Source organism: Microtus oregoni, unplaced genomic scaffold (genome assembly GCF_018167655.1).
Source record: "Microtus oregoni isolate MIOR12 unplaced genomic scaffold, Mior012 000083F_ref0000379, whole genome shotgun sequence".
In the NCBI taxonomy this organism is placed as follows: Eukaryota; Metazoa; Chordata; class Mammalia; order Rodentia; family Cricetidae; genus Microtus; species Microtus oregoni.
In genome coordinates this window covers 2850327-2872721 of record NW_024544543.1, presented here as the reverse complement: position 1 = coordinate 2872721, position 22395 = coordinate 2850327, and positions in this window count along the sequence as shown.

Genomic DNA, 22395 nt, shown 5'->3' with positions numbered 1-22395 from the left:
CTATAAAACACAATTTTAACAGCCAGGAAATTCTGTGCAATTGATCATATGTTACAAATGCATTAATTTGAGTTACTGTATTTTTCATATGTAATTTGAAATTATGTATAGACATAAAAGTGTCTTATTGCACAGTATAAATCTATGTATTACTATTTCCTTACATTAAATTAAAATCATGTCTATAAGCAATTATTCCTAAATTCCCTGAACATCTGATAATAGTTACTCCGTGAACACTTTCATAGATTCAATGACCATACTCAATTATTTTAGGCTGTTTTCTTTCATTATCATATCCCTTTCATGGCTTTTGGCCTATTGTTTCTTGAAACAGTCATTGGACAAAAGAAAAATGTCATGTGAAAAACACATGACCACTTAGTAGTTAAAACTAAAGGACTTTATTGAGGATGGGAAAATCAGACAGGAGACATCAGTTTAATGGATCCCCTTAAATGCTGCTCTTTTCCCGAAAGGGTGTTCTGTATCTGATACATCTCCATCAGTCAGCCAGTAGGCAGTGATGGCAAAGAAGTGAGTCCTCAATGAGTCTGAGTTCCTTTGGCTCAGCTAACTGATCTGGAGATCACACTAATCAACACTCTGTTTTATAGAGCCCAAGAATCACTTCAAATCACTTTTCCATTTACTAGCATGTTGTTGATCTATTCGTGTGAAATAGCAATACATGCACAAATTGGAAGCCAGATGTCCTTAGGGTGCTGTTGGATTTTTTTAATTCTTTTTTTTATGTTAAATATGTTAAATTCTTTTTTTTAATTAAAAATTTCCATCTCCTCCCCGCCTCCCTTTTTCCTCCCCCTCCCCTCACTCCCCACGCTCCCTCCCCTCCCCTTCCTCTCCAGTTCAAAGAGCAGTCAGGGTTCCCTGCCCTGTGGGCAGTCCAAGGTCCTAGCCCCTCCATCCAGGTCTAGGAAGGTGAGCATCCAAACAAGCTAGGCTCCCACAAAATCAGTACATGCAGTAGGATCAAAACCCAGTGCTATTGTCCTTGGCTTCTCAGCAGCCATCATTGTCCACAATATTTAGAGAGTCCGGTTTTATCCCATGCTTTTTCAGTCCCAGTCCAGCTGGCCTTGGTGAGCTCCCAATAGATTAGCCCCACTGTCACAGTGGGTGGGTGCCCCTCTCGCGGTCTTGACTTCCTTGCTCATGTTCTCCCTCCTTCTGTTCCTCATTTGGACCTTGGGAGCTCAGTCCATTGTTCCAATTTTTGGTTCTTTTGGCGACCTGCCACACAGCTCCAAAATTAATCACGCACGTGAAGTTTATTGTTACTTATTAGTGCCAGGGATTAGCTTGGTTTATTTCTAACAAATTTTCTTAGCTTTAAATTATCCTATCTACCTTTTGTCTCTAGGCTTTTATGTTTCTGTATTTCTGTATACCCTTTTTTCTTCTTTCTCCTTGGCTTGCAATGTAGCTGGATGGCTAGTCCCTAATGCCCTCCTCTGTTTTCTATCTTGCTTCTTTTTCTCCTCCCAGATTTCTCCTTCTATTTATTCCCCCTGCCTACCAGTCCCACCTATCCTCTCTCCCGCCTTGCTATTGACCATTCAGGTCTTTATTAAACTATCAGGTGTTTAAGACAGGCAAAGAATCACAGCTTCACTGAGTTAACCAAATGCAACACAAATGAATGCAAGACATCTTTGCATCTTTAAAACCAATGTTATACAACAAAAATGTCACATATCTTAAAATAATATTTCACAACAGTGTATACCAGGTATTTATTAGTCATATTCTTTTTATCTATCCATCTATCTATCTATCTATCTATCTATCTATCATCTATCCATTATCCCCCTACAGGGTGCTCAGATCACTATACTGCTCAGAGGGCTAATGTTTAAGTAACGTCCAATTCTTCTTCCAGGAAGCATGTTTAAGCTAACACTGCACAAATCAACAGTCCTAACCCATGCATCTCCATGATTGATTACTTTGGACTCCTGCTTTCTGTCTCTGACTGAAACTTTTTGAGAGTTAAATCTCTATGTGTTGAAATATGGAGCGGCGGGCTGTGTCCCGCCACCCAGCTAGCTTTACCCGAAATAATTACACGGAAACTGTATTCTTTTAAACACTGCCTGACCCATTAGTTTCAGTTTCTTATTGGCTAGCTTTTACATATTGATCTAACCCATTTCTATTAATCTGTGTAGCCCAAGAGCTGGCTTACCAGGAATGATCTTAACCTGTGTCTGTCTGGAGTGGGAGAATCATGGCGACTCCCTGACTCAGCTTCTTTCTCCCAGCATTCCGTTCTGTTTACTCCGCCTACCTAAGGGTTGGCCTATCAAATGGGTCTAGGCAGTTTCTTTATTAATAAGAAATCACTCCCACATCATTTCCCCTTTTTCTGTTTAAACAAAAAATAAAGGCTTTAACTTTAACATAGTAAAATTACATATAGCAAAACAGTTATCAAGCAAGAATTACAGTTACAATATTTATATCTATTTTATCTTTTATCATAACTAAGGAAAACTATAACTATCTATTTATTCTTCAACTCCATCAAAGACTCCAGAAGGATATAATACTACCTAAGTAAACAAGAAATAAGAAAACTCTAAAAATGACAGAGACATCTCGCTGCCTGGACAGTCACCCAAAGTTCTTTTGTACCGTTGGGGCATCCATCTTCAGCCTTCAAGCCCATGGTATCCAGCAGACACTTCCATGAAGCAGGAAATTCCAAAGACAGTTCAGTCACTATCTGCTGTGTCCTGCAGAATGTCTCGCAGACTCTTTCATGAGTCATGAACCCCGAAAGACCATCTCACCTTTAGGCAAGTTCAGCAGTCCTCTCTCTGCGGGTTCTCTGTGTCCATTTTATGCAACAGTCCAGGCAAGAGCAGTTTCTTGCCCAAATGGCTATCAAACTCCATAAGGATCCTCTTCGATGCCCATCTTCCTCTCGAAATAGATTGGTGCTGCCAGGAGCAGACGTGTCTCATTGTCATGAAAAGTTCTAAGTTATTAAAATATTTTAAATGCCATATTCTGTAGCCTTTGAGAGATATGAAGAATGCCTATCTGAAATATATCTATATATATCTAGAAAATCTAAGTAACATGACTACAAACTTGACTATTATTTATGATTATCCATCAACAACCTATATTTCCTAATTATACATTACATTTTAAAAATGAACTACACAATCACACCTTATTCAAGATCAAAAATACATATACATATAACAAAATTGACCTTAAAATCCATACCAATGCAAATTATTCATACCTATATCATATCCCCCTTTAAATGTAAAAGAACATTTATAAACAATATTTTGGGAACATGGGCGCAGTTTTTCTCTCCAAACTGCTTCCTGCTGAATGGGGGCATCGTTAATTAGGTCTTTCATGGTATAACCTGTGTGCTAGTTTCATCTCAGTTGGCAGTTGAGCGAAGCAATTTTCTGAAGATGTTCACAACAACCTTTCAGGAGGTCGTGGTCTATCATACCAAATTGGGATAGAAGAAATCCATAGGGTCTGGTCCTCTGTGAAAACAAAAGAAGACCCTCTCCAAAGCATCATATTCTTAAACCCAAATTTTGAAATCGTAATACCCTTATATCCATTCTGGTTTAGCTTAGCAGCCCATGTAATGAAATGTCTCTCTGTACTTATCTCCTTTACAGTCAAAAACTTTAAAGAAAGCACAATGTACATAATCCAGACTCTCTGTGAATTTTCCATTTTTACGTGGCTTATTTTTTTTTATTTCTTTTAATCTCTTAACTATCTGTATTCTGTCTCTTTAAAGACTTTACCTTTTTTTTTTTTTTAAACCATTAACTTTATTCTCTATATTCTTTTTCTTCTCTCTCTCAAGCCTACGTGCATTCATCCAACAGTGTGGTCTTTTATGTCTGAATCTGTTTTATTGTGAATCTGTAACATTTTTTTTTACCATCCAGGAGCATTTCTTAAAATGTTAAGCACTTCTTAAAAACTTAAGTTGCGCCATATACAAGTAATACGGTACCGCCTGTGTCCTGCCCAGTTGAAACCTTAAATGCGCTGTTTTTATGGTAATTACGGTAGTTTCTGCCTGAGACCAGCACAGTTCAGCATGGCAGAGCTGAGCCAAGCCGCTCCTGCCTCAGAGCCATTTGGTGCCCCTGAGCCACACACAGTTCCAGGCACACAGCAGTCCACATTGCCATCAAGCAAGCCGTAGAGCTTTACTCCAAATGTTCCATTTAAAAGCTCTGTCTCCAGAGGAGCCAGACAGAGATCGCAATGGCGGCACAGCCCAGAAAGCCGGCATTTTAAAACAGCCAGTTTTTTCCTGCTGCTGAGTCAGGACAATTTCTTTGCGGCACGCAACCCACAAACAGCAAAAAGCTGTCTTAAATTCTCTTTCTCTCCTTTTTAAGCCCTCTCAGGTTTTACGTGGAGTTCATTAGCACGTTGGGAGCCACTCTGTTGAAATACGGAGCGGCGGGCTGTGTCCCGCCACCCAGCTAGCTTTACCCGAAATAATTACACGGAAACTGTATTCTTTTAAACACTGCCTGACCCATTAGTTTCAGTTTCTTATTGGCTAGCTTTTACATATTGATCTAACCCATTTCTATTAATCTGTGTAGCCCAAGAGCTGGCTTACCAGGAATGATCTTAACCTGTGTCTGTCTGGAGTGGGAGAATCATGGCGACTCCCTGACTCAGCTTCTTTCTCCCAGCATTCCGTTCTGTTTACTCCGCCTACCTAAGGGTTGGCCTATCAAATGGGTCTAGGCAGTTTCTTTATTAATAAGAAATCACTCCCACATCATCTATGAGTGGAAAATCTTTGGCTTCCAAATACTAACTTGAAAATGATCCATATTTTACGGCTCCTTTTCCTGTGATGATACAGTCTCCTGCTCAGGTTCACAACCTTGGAGGTCATCTTTCATCCTCAACAGCCTTTGATTATAAATTTACATCACACAAATCTTCTTCTATCATCTCCAGAACATAGCAAGGCTGTGACCAAAGCTGTCTCGGGAAGATGCCAATTCAATAATTCATGCTGTTATTATATCTCTGCTGGTCATAGTAGTAACTCATCCTGGTGTACACTATCATTGCTCAGTCCTATATTTCAGTAGTGCCGAAGAAGTCACACATTTATTCCCTGTACAGTGGCTCTAACACATCTGATCTATTTGTCTAATACAATTGAATTATACATCTAAGTGTCTCCCTCCTATTAATTATTCATACAGCGTTTAACATTGTAACACCTAAATTCTTCTGCATGAAAAAGTATAGTCAGTAGTTATAAGTTATATTTGGGTTTTAACCAAAGAAGTGTTCCATGATACTGAATGTTGACCTGACAACTGTGAGTACTTCACCTTGACAATTATACAGAAACCAGAAATAGATAGGATAATAAATGCCCAATGTGGATTGGTAAGAGAATGTGGTTCAGAGGTAAAATTGCCCCTTAAAATTTGAATTCTTTACTTTAAGGTGAGAATATAAGGAAGTGTCAGAAAAAAAAAAGGTTGATTTTTATATGTCTGTATTCAAGGACTGTTAATTAAGTACCAGTAGTCTCCAAGTACTTCTAGTATATGAAGACCAATCAGTTACCAAAATAGACAACAGAACATGGATGTCTTGAGTGAAGCTGCAATTACGATGGACCTGGTTCTGCTTCATGAACCAAGCCTTGCTTGGGAACCTCTCTTTTACTTCCTAATTCCCGTAACACGATATGCTATTTTGTCCTAGTGTGAGATTGCTACTCAGTTGGATTAAGGTTGGATCCAGGCAAACAATTCTCTAGCTCTAAAACCTAACTGTGAAGTTTCGGTGACACATTTAAGTCTGTCATATTTTTAAGAGGGTCAACAGATGAGAAAGTAAAGTTAGGAAAGTTTAAAAAATTCAATTTTATTCAATGCTAAATTTAAAATGCTACAGAGCATTGAGAAAAAATAACCCATAGGAGGAAGATGAGTCATTACACATTTTTCTTTGACTGAAATTTTTTGTGGAACCTGCTGGAAAACTTAGAATTTTTCATTATAGTGTTTCCAAAAATTTCAACAAATGTAACAAGTATAAATGAAAAATGAAGTACTTTATTTTATCAGGAAGTATAGGAAGCTCTTTCAAGAATATGGCTGAATATTAAAATAGGATAAGTGGATTCAAAAGAAATAATATCATTGATGATGAAATTTTATAGAATGAAAACGAACTGAGCTTGTGTTTAGTTTGACAAGGAAAAGTCAAAATGAAAGAAAAATGATGAAAGTAGTAGTGGAATACAAAGCAGCCTACCCTACAAGAGCTTCAGCACCATCAAGTGAAGATGCAGTTCCATGATATTTTTTGATGAGCATACAAAGAGAGAAGGTTGTGAGAGAGATACAATTAAAAGGCGATAGAAGTATTTAAAAAATAAAAGACTACATATGAGCTGTCTCTGGTGGACAAACACTGAGTTATTCATATATGAACTACACATGGCATTATCTTTCTACTCTTTCAATTGTTTTATTTTATCTCAGGCTGGCCACAAACTCATTAAGTAGTGAGAATGGTCTTGAAGTCCTGATCTGTCCACTTTCAGCTAGTTCCTGGGATTGCAGACTTCTTAAACACCCAGGCTTTCAATCTGTCGTCCTAAGTGCAGAAGGAGCTTCTGAGTTGCACTGCCCAACAGCCTGTGACTAACATGCAGAGATGACTCTCCATTCATTGGTTTATTTCACAGGGTGAAACAATGACATGCTTCTCCTTTGATTACTCTTTGCTTCATAAGATTTTGTCTAAGGTTTCTGGCTATGCAGATTCTTTGTCCTTAAAGTATGAAAGACTGTTGTCTCACAAATGGAAAGCTCTTTGTGACACATGTGAGGGAATCTCTGAGCAATGTCTATGACCTGAAAGTGGCCTCTTCTGGACAGGAATGAAGGATCCTTAGTAAAAAGTCCGAAGGAAATGACGATGGTCAACAATATAAAGGAGATTATGGAGGAGTCCTCCTGTGATGAGCTTCAAATGAAAGTGAAGGGCACAATATGTTGTCGGTGTTTTTCAAAAACTCGAAGAATGGAATCAGCTTGAACTGTCAGAAAGCCTGAGTTCCAAACACTGAGAGAATGCCTATTAACTTTTTTTGAGATATGTTATACATCACTAGATAACTGATGCCATTTCTGAGAAAAGCATTTTGGTCAGTTTATTAGTCACAAAAAGGAAATGCTAATGCTTTAAGAAATAGTCAAAATGAGGTATCTCCTATTTTATTTATATAAATATGAAAGATAAGAAAGTGTTGCTTCATTTCAAAGATACAAATATCATATAAAAATAATGATCATCATAATAAGAATAAATGGGGAAGTATGTTTGTCTTGCTTAACGTATTATATAATACATAACAATTTATATCATTAAAAAGAGAATCAGTCTATAACTAAACTCTGTTAACTAAGAAACCATCCACAAATATCACTTCTGTTTAAGACATCACCTAAAGTTGGAAAGAATCTTCTAGAGAGACTGATGATGAAAGTTCATTCTAAATGTCACCTTCACTCTATAGGTGTCCAGGTAGAAAAGGGACACACTCTAGTGGAGATGGCGGGAGGAAATGGCCCAGAACAGGTCAGGAAGGAGGACTGAGACAGTGTGGCTGTCTTGATGGTGAAGGGCAGTGCGAGAACACAGCATGCCATGACCAAGTGCAGTGAAAGGAGGAGAGAACTCTGCTCTCAGGAAGGCTAGAGTCAAGTCTTTAAACAGACCTCAACAAAACAATCACCAAACAAATGTAAATATTTTGATCTGGACATAGTTACTTATTATTTTAGGAGGTGGGCGTGTTCATTTCAAGAAATAGATTATAAAACAACTGGTTTTATTTTTGTGGGGCAGAACAATTTAGAGGTTTATCCGTAAATTTAAGTAAAATACAATTCAATTTCTAAAAAGGATTCAATTCAATAAGACAGCATTGAAACTTGAGAAAGGAAATAATTAATATTTTTTCCAACAGAAAAAAAATTCAGAGAAAGGTTGATAATGCATAACCATATCCTGTTTTTTACAGTTAAAGCAAGCTCTGATAACCAAGAGGTCCATTAAAAAGTATGATATGTAGCCTTTTGTTATTTGAATTTGTACACTGCTATATTATCCTTTCACTGAATGCCCATTTTCTCAGCTACTGTTTCTCATACATTTTGGTAGACGCTTTATCATGTTCCATTTATATTACTTAAGCTGGCCATGATGATATATTACAGTCAGCTAAAGTGTAGAACATTCTTAGATTTATTTTGACACCTAAAGCAACTTTTCATTAGGCTGGTAACAAGCCATTTAGATGGCAGTGTCTTCAAAAAGACATCATTAGGATGTCAAAAAAGTGCTGACATAAATGTGGACATTTTCAACACTGTGTTTAAGAAGCCCATGGGTTGGAAGCTCTTAATTTTCCCAGGTAACAGGAGGAGCAACATCTATATGCAAATGGCAAAACAATAGTGCCCATTTTTCCTTACTGGAAAACTTCTCATTATACATGACTAAGAGCTCCTCCCTTCCTGTTTATGAAATTACAGAACACACTAAGGCATTGTTTGAGCAATATCATAGACTCCAACAGCTGCTGTGCCAGGCTCAGAATAGTGAGAAAATTTCATAGGACACATAAAAGTCCAGAGATGAGACAAAGGAATTCACTGAAATGTATTTTTAAAGTAATGAAACATAGAAACAAGACAAAGCAATACAATGTATGCAAACTCATGTGTACCTTCTTTTTTTTATAATTTGGGGAAAAAGAAAAAAAAAGGTAGGTATAATCCCCTGTGGAATACAACTCTCTGTCACTTGTGGAGCAGCTGACTACAAATCTACCATTTCTAGTAGAATTTTTAGAGATTTGAACCAAAAGGGATTTCTAGTCTACCAAAAGTATTTCTTTATCAAAATGTGGTTTTCTTATGAAACAAGTTTGAACAGTATAGATACATAAATAAAAATCTGCCAAAGTGATAAACTAAATGAAAATAAGACACAACATACCTGTTTATTTTTCTATGCCAATAGTGCATGTGTGGACAGTATTGTACACCAAAACAGCACATCTTCATCCAACTTGCAACAGATATCAATTCTTCTTATTCTCAAGGGATTTGGACTTTCTTCTTTTCATATCTTGACAATTTTAGATCACTTTCCTTTCCATAATTCCTGAGATTTTTATAAAAGATAGACTCAACAGTTTGATAAACAAATGTATTTTTTCAAAAGTTAAATATATTTTGTGGTGTAATACACCATTTTACTGGATGTATTCTTCAAATTTCTGTTCATTTGTGTGCTAAATGTTGTATAGACTATTTAACGGAAAGAGCTGAACTCTTTCTGTAGCTGATATTTGAAAAATGCTGACTCACAACTGTCATGAATATCAGTCATGACAGTCAGCTTGCAGTGTTAGTGCTTGTGAAACACTCTGAGTCTTTCTAAAAGTATTATTCATACATGTAAAAAGCAGAGTGCTATCTGCCAACCACTGACTTTCAGCATTTAAACACCAAGATTTTTGCTGTCAGAATGACAGGCCTGATTAATTATATCATCTATGAAACTATATCATAACTGCATAACTTGATACAATTGACTCCAATAACTTTAAATTCCTTGTGAAATTGCATTTGTGAAGTTGATTTAATGTACTGTATGAACATTCATTCATTCATCCCTTTCTCCTTTCATTCCAGGTAATTTATCAGAGAATTAAGAGAAGTGCTTAGCGCCACAGACCAAGTTAAGCAGGAGTGAGTTCTGAGGAGCCTTACTCATGAGTAATAAGAAAGATGGGAACGACATTGGAAAGGCCTGCTTTATGCAGTTTTCTTTCCATCATCTGTAATATATCTCTGTATTTAAGATCATGTGAGTGTCCTTCCTCCTATTTGCATCTAGATTTTATTGTGAATATTTGCTCTACTTGAAATTGCAATCATCTCTGTGTATATTTTACTCCATTATAAATTCCAAAGATAACAGAAGACTCATTCAGAGTTTTGAAAAGTTTATTAAATGTTAAAAATTCATTTCACAATTTAACAGACCTCCTGTATCTCTAATATATAGATTTGATGTAGCTGATTTCATAGGGAATTGGTGTTTCAAAAAAGTAACAGCATTGGTGGGTTTTCTCTGTTCTACACAAATATTCAACTTAAAGAAGATACTGACTGTAGACCAAATGACTCTCTTGGATATTTTAGGTCACTATCACACCTCCATCTTTAATTCTTCATTTAAAGGACATGGGAGGTCAAGTTTAATGTCCAGAATTTCAACACAGTGAATCATAATTCAGCACAGTGAATATAACTCTGTAATATGGAAGACATAACTCTCTTCTTTTAAAAAATGTACCCGTTTATAATTTCATATACACTGATCATATCTCTTTCATCCTCCCTTCTCCTTCTCATACCATTCCAGCCACTTCTTTTCAATTGTGCTCTTCCTTCCCTCCCATGTAGTAATTCTCGTTCCTAAGTAGTCTGTATCAAACTATTATAAGAAGTTGAAGTCTGTTTCTAACTGACTCTTTTCTTAATTTGTTACTTCAAAATTAGATTATTTTCAGAGGACTGATTTACTTATTCATATGCCTTCTTTTCAAAATGACAAAATAAACTAATACTAATTTCAATGAAAATATCAATGTTAACAAATGGACATATGTCTCTCTTATGATTGTTTTAAAAAATTGTATCATCTCTAAATACTTTTTAATTTGTAATCATGTTTATTTTCTTTTCCCAAAATTAAATGATTCTTTTAAAAATCTTATTTTTGTAAAGGCCAGTTTAGAAAATGGTGTAATTTTGGGTAACAAAAACTAAGAAACACTTGAAAACAGACAAAAATACACTCTACAAATATAAATATGAACAACATTTTCAGGTATTATGAAGCTAAACCCTCAATGGATAAATGTGAACCTGTCTATTAGAAGTCAGGCCTGTAATGCGTATAGTCTGTTAATAATAATTATTTTCACCAAGGTTATTTTTATAACTCCTGGGCCAACTCTGTCTCAGGTCTTTTAGGATTCTCTCTCTGTCTTACTTAATATGCATGTATAACTGTGAACATCTGTGAATTTCTCCTTCCTGGAAATGTCTGAGTTTCTTGAATGTATATGTAAATATTTTTCTTAAAATATTGGATTTAACACTTATCTAGAGTCTTCTTTCTCTTTCTATCATATTCTAGGATTCACGTAATAAATTATGCTGATATATTTCTTCATTCTCAGGAATCATGAACTCAGAAATCTGTTAATTATTCTTTTCTCTCTTTGTATTTCTCATGCTGAGTCATTTCAATTGATTCTCTTCATGCACATAGATTATTATGCCATATAAAATCTGGTAGTCAAATCTTCTGCTGAGACATTTATTTCAGTTATTCTAATATTCACCATAAGAATTTCTATTTAGTTTTATTTAATAGTTTCTAAAACGCAATGTTCTCTGTCAATTTTGCTGTACGCTTCTTATCTTACTCTTTATTACTTTTAAAAACGTTTTCCTTAACTCTTAACACATAGTTTGTAATAAATGCTGAACAACGTTTACAATAAGGAATTTAAAATGTTTACCAATGAAGTCCAACATCCAGACCTTCTCAGAGGTAGTTTTTTTTTAACGTGTATTTATTTTTCTACATACAGCTCACATTTTCTTGTTTCTTTGTATGTTTCAAAAATTTCTGTTGAAAATCAGATGTGTAATAACAATGTTACAAACCAATAAATAAAATAAGGCCTCTCTAGAAACATATTCTCCTCTGATTTCAGGTCTGATAACGTTTCTTATGAAGACAAAGAATCTTATTACTGATTGTAACCTCTGGGACCATCATGATGAACTCTGGATAGCACACACTGTTTCCCAGGAAGCACCACTGACATCAATTGGTTTATTTAGATATCATTGACTTTTTGACTATAAATTGGTGCATCCAATAATTTTCTCAGTCTTTGCTGAGGGTTTTGTTCACAGTTTAAAATTAACTTCGCAATCGTTCCTCCTTGAGTACAGGCTCTGGGTGACTGAGAGGAGAAAACTCGGACTTTGTTAAGGTTCCTGAACTCATGCCTGTGCACAGGCAATAATATAGAGCTATGCACATGTTGGTTGTCTAAAACCCTAATGGTAGCTTGGTTCTTTAGAAGGCCACTTTGTACTTTACGTATTTCAGGTTTCTCTGTGAACTCTTGTGTTTCCTAAAGCTAATATACCCCTCAGATAACTGTGTTGTCCAAATTTTTTCTTCTAATTATTTTTGTTTACATTCTTTGGGAAAGTCATTTCGACTAGCTGCAGCCAGTCTTGAAGGAGGGACACAGATAAGGAGTGAATTTTCTCATAAAAGCACTATGGAGCATATAAAATTAACATTTGAGGACTGGGCTTTTGTGGGTCTCCAAGTCAGATTAAGTGCTTGCTTAAGCTTAAAATGCTTTTTGTCTTGGAATTTTAGAAACTTTGTATTTTAAAAGCACCAAATAGCTCTATGAATAAACAAGAGATGTGCATGAAGCAAATTTAGAAAATACAGAGTGAACTTATTACCAGGATCCACAGTAAGTTATGAGAGCCTCAACTAATTTTTAGAGTTCTGAGTACATTTGAAGGTGCTTTTCCAGGGTTCCTTTTATCTCATTAGCTTATTTTGAGGAACAGCTATTTTGAAGCTGGTAGTTGTAAAGGGTCATCCTTGTCCAAAGTAGTGAACATTATTCCTACTGATGAAATATTAGGTTTTCTTTTCATCAGTAAGCAATCCAAGGCTGAGTCTTGCTGCAAATATTTGACATTAATATTGGAAGTTGCATTTTATTCATAACATAAAGTTATAGCAGTATAGATGATATATGTGCTGATAGAAAGCGGCAGGGGAGTGGGAGTGGAAGAGGAAGGGAGGAGGAAAGAGAGAGGGAGAGAGAATCAATGAGAGAGAAAGAGAGGAGGATAGGCTCTTCATCCAAGTCACCATGAATGCAGTTAGAAAATTCTGAGTCAGTGCTGTCTGCATGCAATGGCATAGCAACTGCGGATGCCTTTGAAATCTGGTGCACTCTTGACTTCTACAGAAGAAGAGGAGTTGCTCCTCCTCCTCCCCATCTCACAAGCCATCGTGCTTTGATGTTCTGGAGACTATGGAAAGGCACGCCATGCTTTAGTTTATTTTTTTCCTTTACTTTAAACGGTAGTGAAAACATTCTACAAAATATTTATTTATTTATTTATTCTTTTTTTTTGGTTTTTCGAGACAGGGTTTCTCTGTGGCTTTGGAGCTCGTCCTGGAACTAGCTCTGTAGACCAGGCTGGTCTCGAACTCACAGAGATCTGCCGCCTCTGCCTCCCGAGGGCTGGGATTAAAGGCGTGCGCCACCATCGCCCGGCTACAAAATATTTATTAACCCTGCAGGAGTTACTCGTTCTTCAGTAGTTTTGTAATCTCATTTACTCATGTTTTGAGTGAGTGAAACACCTTTGCATTCACAAAATGAGAATTTATTTTCATCTATTAAATTTACATATAAATAATTTTATGTAAATAATTCACAGTTTAAATACAAATACTTTCTTGAAAATATATGTGGTAGGTAAATGTTTTCCCAAGTGCAGCTTGTATTTTCACTTTATTGAAGCTGTCACTTATTAAAGAGAAGTTCTAAACTTTAATATACTCCATTAATCATTTGTCCACATATTAAAAAGTGTGTCTGTTACTTCATGTCCTATGGTATCATCTCTTCATAAATCAGGTGTGAATATAAACCTGATCAACTGGCTTAATCTCTGACTCTAAGCTCGTATGAGGCCATCTTCAGTAATTACAGCAGCCTTTTAACAAGCCTAGTTATCTTGTAGTTATAATCACTTCACTTCAGATGCCATTTTACTAAATCTTGATTCCTTAAAACACAATCTTTTACCACACAATTCTAAAATCTTGTACTGTGGTTGCTTATTACATTGAATTTATATATTAATTACAGAGAAACAATGTTCTGAAACCATGGACTTATCTATCTCACTCGTATAATATTTATATTTTCTAAGTTGTTTATCAAACTAATTGCATTTCTTTATTGGTGTTGTATATATGTTCTTAAGATATTTTACACTTTTCTGATAGTGTCATTTGGAGAAAGAACTCTCCAGATCATTGCATTAGACATCATTTTCCCTTAAATGGAAAATAAAATATTTTTGCTGAGACAGTTCAGCAGATAAAAGAACATAACCTTCCTGGGCCCGAGCTTGAACCAGAGAAGTCAGAGTGGTACCTAGAGGTTCAGGCTGGAACTGAGAAGGAATGTGAACAGGGTTTTGGTGGAACGCTGGAGTCTCTCAGCAACCATGGAAGCAACAAGTGGTGGAGGCAGCTGCAGCTGCCTTTGGATCAGGGGCAACTGTGCAGCCAGGCCCTCTGGCCTTAGGCTGGACCCAGCAGGGCATACCATAGACACAGGCGAATTCAGTCTCTTCACCCAGCATGCTGCATTGTAGGAGCCATTGATGCCGCCAGAATGCAAGTCCCAGCTGAACAGCTGCCCTCCTTCGAGAAACTCAGAGAAGAAAAGTTAGAGAGAATGGTTGCTTTACATCTGTTGGTAAATGTGCCCGTGGCCCCTGGCACATCAGTAATCTCTGCTATCAGAATCTTTTAAAAAATCTTTGAGGAACAGTTCAGTGTGGTAGTGGCTGCTCTGGCAGGACCACAGATTGGCTTAACAATGGGTCCCTGGTACCCTCCACTTGGGCCAAAGGACCCAGCCCACAGCATGGAGCCATTACTGCCACAGAACTGCCCGCAGGTCACAGGCGAGAATATCACACTGAATGAGCCAGCAGGACGACTTTCGCTAAGGGCAGAGATATGCACAGTCATCTAGAGCTCTAGTGCTTCATGTCTCTAGATGCCCTGCACAACTGAAATATGACTCCAACTCTGGGCAACAACAGGATATGGCGAACAAGTCTCAGCAATAGTCCAGTATTTCTGGTGCTTCGGAAACCCAAGACCTTGAACCAGACCACTGATTCCGTTGCAATAAGTATTCCTATTTGCGTATAAAGCTGCTTAGACATACATGTGTGTATATATATTATGTGGCACACTGCAGTTGCAAAGCCACTTAGATGAACAAAGGTGCAATGAAGAGGTGGTAAGAATGGTGGAACTGAGCAGCGGAGAGAGACCAAACACATAAGCAGTGACAGGTGAAGGAGGGCAGCTGGGATGGACAGGGAAGCGTGTCATTGACTAATATGGGCAGAGGGTGGAGAGCAGAAGCCTGCAGCTCGGATAGGCTCTGTCCTCATTGGGGCAGCCCCATGGTCACCAAGCTAAACATGAAAGCGCAAGAAACATATTCAGTTCAAAGAACTCTCAGCAGCAAAGTCCATACAGTTTCTTATACTTACATGGGTAAGAAACCTGACAGCATAAAATGTGTGCAGTTGTTGTGCAATGTTTGTAATCATAGGAGCTCTACATTCTTTCTCTGCTCCCTTCCCTGCCTCTCTCCTCCCCTTCAATCCTCTCCCAAGGTCCCGATGCTCCCAATTTACTCAGGAGATCTTGTCTTTTTATACTACCCATGTAGATTAGATCTAGGTACATCTCTCTTAGGATCCTCATTGTTATCTAGGTTCTCTGGGATTGTGATTTGTCAGCTGGTTTTCTTTGTTTTATGTTTGAAAACCACTTATGAGTTAGCACTTGTGATAATGGTGTTTCTGCATCTGGGTAACCTCACTCAAAATGATGTTTTCTAGATCCATCCCTTTGCCCGAAAAATTCAAGATGCCATTATTTTTTTCTGCTGTGTAGTACTCCATTGTGTAATTGTACCACATTTTCCTTAACCATTCTTCGGTCAAGGGGCATTTAGGTTGTTTTCTTTTTTTTTCTTTTTTTTTATTTTATTTTTTTTTTAATTTATTTATTTATTAAAGATTTCTGTCTCTTCCCCGCCACCGCCTCCCATTTCCCTCCCCCTCTCCCAATTAAGTCCCCTCCTCCTCAGCCCGAAAAGCAATCAGAGTTCCCTGTCCTGTAGGAAGTCCAAGGAACCCCCACCTTCATCCAGGTCTAGTAAGTTGAGCATCCAAACTGCCTAGGCTCCCACAAAGCCAGTACGTGCAGTAGGATCAGAAACCCATTGCCATTGTTCTTGAGTTCTCAGTAGTCCTCATTGTCCGTCATATCTTAATAAATGTCTACAAACCCAAAAGGGTTTTTCCTCTTATAATCCCATAAAATAGGTTATTTAAATGCTTCTTATTGTTGTCACTTTATTTATTTTGAATTATCCAGTATTACATATTTATTAATTTAGACAGACATTCATTTGCAGTTCTTTTTTGTTTCTGAGATAGTCTTACTCTACAAACCTGCCTGGCCTGGAATGTGCAACATAGACCAGGCTGGAAGCTGCTTTGTTGCAATTCTTCTGCATCTCTCTCTTGACTGCTGGATTCTAGACAGATGTGACACACCTATTTGAGCTTCAAGTTTTGTTTTGTTGTATTAACTGATTAACATCTCCATGTGTCCCCCTGCTACCTCCACTGAGTTATAACAGACATCTGCTATCCAGTGGCCATGAAGTCCCTTGAGGAAGAAATCCTAGATTGCATCCTAGAACACATTGGCCCCTCTGTGATGGCTCTCAGATACTGAAGTTCCTCACTGGCAAAAGCAAGCTCCTTCTTGCCACTGGATTCTTTTCCTCTTCCTGAACCAGGCAGACTCAGGTTCGAAGAGATTTCAGCGGATGAGTGGAAGTGAAAATGATGGCTAGTCTCTCACCACTATCAAAATGAATATCCTTTGCCACCAAACATTTAGCTATTTTAGCTAAACATTGAGGATAATTTCAAAGTTCAGGAGAGTCTGAGAAATTCAAGACTCAACTTATTTGGCATTTTGCCAAGGCTTCAAAATCACTGCATTTGAATTAAACATCAACTTGCCTGGCTTAGGACTCTGGGGAAGCCTGCAAATTCCACAGAACTTAAGTGTGTCACATTGGAAGAAAGAATGAAAAATGACTGTATTAATATTACTACCTTAAATTACTTGAAGTAATACTATGCTTTTAGTCAACTGCATACTCCTTTTCAGAGTCATTTTCTTCCTATTATCCTTCAGTTTTCTAGATCTGTGAAGCTGTTCTGGATTGTGTTCTTGGTTCTCACCTTTGGACCATGCCTTCCAGTGTTTGGAGATTCCATTTGCACACTTAATAATAATCTTTTCTTTGACACCTATCTTCAGTGTCTACTGGACAAATTTTTTAAATTTAGTATCTCCTATCTTTGAAAATTTCTGTTGATCAAATTTTCATACTAGTCCACTAAGTAAATAAAATGAGATATTTTACAAATAATTTTAGATAATGATATATTTTAAAATAATAAAAGGCATGTCCCCTGAATTATTGTTACATCTACTTTTAGTTCTTGATTGGCCAAGTAGCATAAACATTATTGCATTTGATATTTTTTTTTCTTAAAAGAAGTAAAATACAGAACTAATTTCTCAATTGAATCAAAGTTCTCTCACCTGTGAACATTTCAGTTCACCTATCTAATTATCAGCATTGTTTCTACAACATGGCAGAAGTTCTTGGGATAAATGACCAACCTTGTTTATATATATGTATAAAAGGGAAGGAATAAACTTGGCTATGTAAACAGCATTCAGTTGAATTTATTTTAAATTCTAAACCAAAATGCAAGTGAGGAAGAAGAAACTCATAGTAATCAAATGTTAAAATGTAATTTCAAAAATTTATACTTCAACAAATCTGTCTTCATTGGGATGGATAATCTTGGTCAAATTGATATGCCTGGGAAGAGAGATCTCAACTGAGGAATTGCTTCTACCAGATTGGATTGTCGACATATCTGTGAGGCGTGTTCTTAATTTCTAAATGAGTAATGATAGCTAACCCACAGTGGGTGGTATCAGCCCTAGGGAGGTGTGCCTGGGTTGTATAAAAGAACTAGATGAATGTGAGCCCAGGAAAAGCCACTAAGCAGCAGTTTTCCATGGTAATTTGTAAGTCAAATAAACCCTTTCCTCCCCAAGCTACTTTCAGCCATAATGTTTAACATAGAAAGAGACAGCAAAATAGGAAATTACATTTTGTTGAAATAAAAGGAGTGGAAGGCTGAGTTGTGAAAGCATCTCGAACTCAGAGTCAAGGGTCCATATGTAAAGCTTGCTAGGCAGAAGTGACATGTGACAAGAAGGAAGAGAGGGTGCGTATGGGATCTGCAAATTTCACCATGGGCTTTCTGTGGGGTACACACGGTGAGTTACTTTTTAAAAAATGTATAGCTGTTAAAAGTAGGCAAAGTTGGAACTCACAATAAAATGTTTGGGAAAACTATGGAGAAATGTCTCAGTGGGTCAGACACTTGCCACGTATGCTTAAGGATTCAGGTTCAAGTTCACAGCTTCTGTTTAAATGGCAAGAGGGTGCAATGGCCCACTTGTAATCCCAGCATTTGGGAGGCAGAGTCAGGATCCCCAGAAGAAGCTGGCTAGCCAGACTAACCAAATTTGTGAGCTCTGTGTCAAACTGAGAGACCTTGCCTCAAGTAAAAACGTGGAGACCAATAGGAGCAGATACCTAACCTCATCCATAAGTCTCCACAGGTACATGGATGGTACATACGTGGATACATGCAGCTCCACACACATGCATTCACATACATCAAAACACATATAAACATATGTGCACCACACATACATGAACACCATTTTCCTCTTAGTGAAATAAAGAAAAAAGAGAAGAAAGAAATGCCAACACACCAGTTCTAGGCAGCTTCATACGTGATCCTACAAACCAGCTGCAGTAAAATGTATGCCTTTCCCAGGCTGAGATCATTCTTTTCAAGACAAGCCCATTCTCTCACAGTTCCCTGGCCGAACTCTTTGGCCGATAAAGTCCTGGTTGGCTTTCCATTGGAGGAGATTCAAGCAGAGGACCTTGTAAAATTAACGTTCCTCTGTTGCTCTGAAGATAAGTGCTTTGCTGACCCCAGCAGCGCTGCTCCAACTGTAAAGTTCACCTTCTTTCCATATCCCAGTGTTGAAAAAGGCAGCGATAGTGAATAATTCATTCTGCGGAGATAAGGCTAAGGCCTTGTTGCTAGGCTTTGTGCTGCTATCAGTATCTCTTATCTGCACAGGAGCACATCAAGGGGTTTCACGCCCTGTCTTTTCCATTTAGGAAGTAAATAAAAACTAGCAGAGTTCAATGAAGGCAATCGATGGAGGTTGTTTTTAAATTTCTGATATTATTTCTCTTGTGCTATTGATTTTATAATGCTCCTTTTATGATTTGATTTTTCAAACAAGTCTATTTGTTCCTTTGCCTTGACTATTTTTTACACCCTGTGCAGTATTATTTAGCTTTTCACTTACAGCAATCCTTCTGCCTCAGCCTCCCTGGTGCTGGGATGATAAGCATGAGGTACTAGGTCCACTCATACCAAAGTGTTTTCATAGAATGAAGAGGAGCACATTCTAAGAAACTGATAGATTGTATCTTCTCCCTGGATAAATGAGGCAGATGTCTACAGGGACAATACCTTGTAATCATCACTGGTCCAGAGGAGGGCCAGCCATGGGAATAATCAGCAGAAAATAGTCTTAACCTGCCTTCCAGTCTTTTAGCAGATGTCTTGCTTGTTCACAGACATGTCCATTCTATGTGATGCAGCTTCTGTCTTCTGAGAGCACTCTCTCCCTTCGTTCTGTAAAAATGCCAGCTCTAGCTAGTACGCCTTACATATGGGCTTTCTGGAAATCTCACACAGGTATTGCTGTGAGGTACACAATGTTTATCTTTGAGTCCAGGACAAAATATTTTAGTTGTAAAAAGAATGCCAAGTTGAGATTCAAAGGGAAATGTTGGGGAGAACGATAGAAATATGATTAACTTTAAGAAGGGACAGTTTGAACTTTTGAAGACTATAACTGTCAATAACCTTTTCCTCCTTTGAGTTACTCTGGAACCTAATCTGCACTCTGCTTCATAAACACTTTTCTGAGTATCTTTAAGAAGTCTTAAATTACACTGCAGCTAGCTTATCACTCTCTGTCTAGTACAGGTTGTCCTCAATGGAGATCCTCCTGCCTCAGCCTCTTGAGTGTTGAGGCTGCAGATGTGAGCTACCTTGCAAGACATAACTTTAAATTTAACAAAGATTGGAAAGTCTTGAAATAGATTCAAAGAAGCACCATGGCTGAGCCTTTCTGGTTCCTCTTGTGAACTCCTTATTGCCTTCTTCCTAACTTACAAATTCAACTCTCTCCTAGCTAGAGATTAGTCATCTTCAAACAGTTATTACACAGTTATGAGGTGTTAACTTTTTTTCAACTCTGTCCTCATACTTTCTATGATTTCCTGCCACAGCTATTTGTTTCTGTTCTGGATATTCTCAGATACTTTCAAAGTAAAAAAGGAGCAATTCTAAACTTTTCTAAGAATGCTTAGAAACATCCCAGTCACTATCATGACTAATTTTAATACTTTAGAAAACTATTAGTATTTCAGTCTGACTGGAAGACCATTTAGTAAACCAAATTTTAGGGAAAAAAATTCAACTGGACTTACACATCTAAGAGGTTTTACCCTCTCACATAAAAGCTCAGCATGCATGAGGCTTGCTAAAGAACATGTTTGACGTGGCCACTCATAGGCGTAGGAGTCTGCTCCTTAATCGCTTCTTTGCTGACATGTATGTTAACACTGGCAGAAAGCCTATTGCACTGTTAGACTTTCTATCTCTATTCTAAACTGTGTGACTGAGAAACTGTGGTCCTGAGCAGAGTTGAGCTGTTAGCCAGAGACGTAGATCTTTGCTTGGCCTGAGAGCTTGATTCTAGGAAGCTTTGTCACCTAGTGGAGTCAGAGGTGTCCGGGTTGATCACAGCTTCTGTCTTTAGGTGATTCGTGATGGAGAGATAATGGTAATTATCTTATGTTCCCAGCTACATTTTCGCTGGAAGGTCAGCTGGCCTCGTTGCAGCAATAGAATGAGGCCCGCTCTCTACTGACAGCACTTCTGCTGTCAGGTACTAGACGTTTGTGATTGGCAGCATCATTAGCCACACTCACCTGCAGCATGGGATGAGACTGTGGCCTCTGTTCCTCAGAGGGAGCCACCTGGAAGCACAGTAAGAAGAAAGATCTGTGGAGCAGTCTCCTGACAACGTGACAATGAGGACCAATGTGCCAACAAGTAAACCTGAGGGCAGGTGTTCTTGTTTAAACCATAATATAGATGCAATGCAAATTCATCGCCGTACCTTTTCTCACCCATGGTAGTTCATTATATGGCACCTACATGAGACTTTGCAGCAACACATACACTGCAAAATTCTTCTCCTGTGCTAGTTTTTGATTCATTGATCTAGGATTAATTGAAGTGTTTTAAATAAATGAAAATCAAGTAATATAATAAATTTTGAAATCCAGAAAGCAGATCTGCCTACCTTTAAAACTAGTTAATCTTTTACATTCTCATACAAAATTTAGAAATAGCTTGTTGATTTACACAAGAGTAATCTGATAAGATGGCCATCTTTTAGTAACAACATACTTTAGAAGATATTTTTACATATTATTTCTTGGAATGCAATATATTTCTCCTTTTATTGGAGTGTTATTCTATTTCCTTAATAAGAATTTATATCCTATCTTAACTTTCTGAGAATTTAATGATTTGGGTCTGCTAAAAGTGTGATTGCTATAAATATATTTTCCTAATCGGTTGGGGACCCAGTTTAATCTCATAGTTTAAATCTCTCTCCCCAAATGTGTGTGTTTGTGTGTGTGTGTGTGTGTGTGTGTGTGTGTGTGTGCGAGAGAGAGAGAGAGAGAGAGAGAGAGAGAGAGAGAGAGAGAGATCTGCTTCTTGTGGCAGAGGTATGATAGAAATCTGCCTGAGTATTACATATTTACTCTCCTTTAAGCTCTAGAAGTTTCCTATGTTAATATTTTCACTTCTATTTGTGCTATCACTTAGGATGAGAATATGCAAAAGAAAATCACTACTATCGTAATAATGCTCAAAACATTAACTGCATCATCGCAAGGTGTGGAAATTTTCATGTTATCATTATTTTTATTCCCCTTTTATTGTTATAATTGTTATATATTGAAGTGTGGTTTTGGTATGTGTATCAGGCTTGTGTAGAACTTACTTTATAGCCCTGTCTGGCCTCAGATATGAGATCTTCCTGTCCAAGGTTCCTGAGTACTTG